Here is a 1825-nt window from a genome sequence, read left to right as displayed (position 1 = left end):
TCTTGTCTAAAATGGTCTGGTTATGTCGTAGTTCTATTATTCCTGCCTTTTAAGTATAGGGAAAAGGGAGAAAGGGTGGAGGTCTCATTCTTCTGAAGCTACTTCCTGCTGGGGGTGGGCAGAGAGGAAAAATCAGGCCAAACAAAAACATTGCATTGGTTTCCTGGGGGGAAGCTATATTCTTCTGGGTCTCTGACCTGGAGAGACTGGTATCCTCCTCCTGCCAAGAAGAGTTCAGTGACCTTTTGGTTGGTGAATGTCTGCATGCATTCCTGTAAGAAATTAGAGAAACTCCAAAAGAGACAGGGACCAAAAAGTAGGATGAGTCCCAGCATAGTTAGGGGTCCTAGTAGGGGCATAAGCCAGGGTATCCGAGGGCTCAGTGAAATGGTTTAAGTTGTTTTGGATCACCCCAGACTCGTTTACATAATAACAGCATTCCTCCCCCAAGAAGAGGCAGGTGCCTTCCTTCTGGGCTGTAAGGAAGTCAAGGGCTTGACAGTTCTGTAAAGCGATTGTCGCAAGTGAGGTGACCTGTCACTGGAGGGAGGAGATACTAACTATACTTAGTTCTTCTGAGAGTTTTGATAGAATTGAGAGGCAGTAGCAGGGCCCGCTATGCCAGTCCCAGTTGCAGGAAGGATCCCTGCCCCAATTAAAAGGTACAATTAATGCCCTACCCCGCTATGCCAGTCCCAGTTGCAGGAAGGATCCCTGCCCCAATTAAAAGGTACAATTAGTGCTCTATGGGAGCAGGGGACACTTCCTGAGAGGGGGGGCTGAAGCTAGTCCCAGTCCTGTCTCCATCCATCCATCTGTCTGGACAGTGATGTCAGGGACAAGCCAAATGAATATGCAAGAAATCACATTAGGGGGCAGGCTACAGGATAATGTAGTTTTACAAAGGAAATATATTCCGGTTTTAGGGCATGGATGAGGAGGGGGTAAGTGAGTGGTAGCATTTGGTGTTAGTGAGGCCGAGTGTGCGCAGGCCCCACATAATGCTGACAGTCCCCACTGAGGTGAGGTTAGAGGAAAGTGAAGAGATGTTTGTGGAAACATTTTGGGCTGCATCAACAGGGAGGGGGGTGACCACAAAAAGTATCTTGCAAAGTGGGAGACAGATGAGTCACTTGGGGACCAGTCTGATTCATTGAGGACTGCATCATCCCTTCGGACCTGGAACCTCTATGTTCCAGGTAAGGGGGAGCACTGAGATAGGAAGAAACACATGAGAAGGATGAAAAGGGTTAGGGATCCAAAAGAATTTAAAGGGTACATTGCCACAATGAAATTGTTAAGGATCATCCTACTGACAGGAGGTAAAGGAGTACCAGGAGAAATCTTTCTATGTTACACTCCTTTGGGACAACATTGGCCAATCCTGTAGCAAGTAATAGAACAAATAGTATAATAAAAGTTAGTGACACGGGGTGGCATATACTTATCATGTCCCACGATGGCAAACCCACAATAGCAGGTCGGGACCAGTCTTGGAGTAGCTCTTGTGTGAAGGACATGGAGCGGGCCTGCAAGAGTGAGAGGATAATCGCCGGGGAAAAGATCATCCTTCTTTTGGGATTGAGGGAAGAGCGAAGGTCCTGGAGATTTTCAGTTTTGTGGGTCATAAAATGGACAAAGTGTAAGGAGATTTTGGTTTGGGTGTTGAGCAGATGGACCCCTCTCGCTTGGTGTTAACAGATTTTTTAGGTAAAGTCTCAGGTGCTAGTTTTACCAAGGAGAAGTGATACCAAGGGGCCTTTCTTAGTACTTTTACTGCCGTGGGGGTGGTGAGAAGTGCTGTATAAGGCCCTTCCCAACATGG

This window comes from Galeopterus variegatus, unplaced genomic scaffold (assembly GCF_000696425.1).
Source record: "Galeopterus variegatus unplaced genomic scaffold, G_variegatus-3.0.2 Scaffold1313, whole genome shotgun sequence".
In the NCBI taxonomy this organism is placed as follows: Eukaryota; Metazoa; Chordata; class Mammalia; order Dermoptera; family Cynocephalidae; genus Galeopterus; species Galeopterus variegatus.
Note: the sequence above shows the minus strand (reverse complement) of the source record.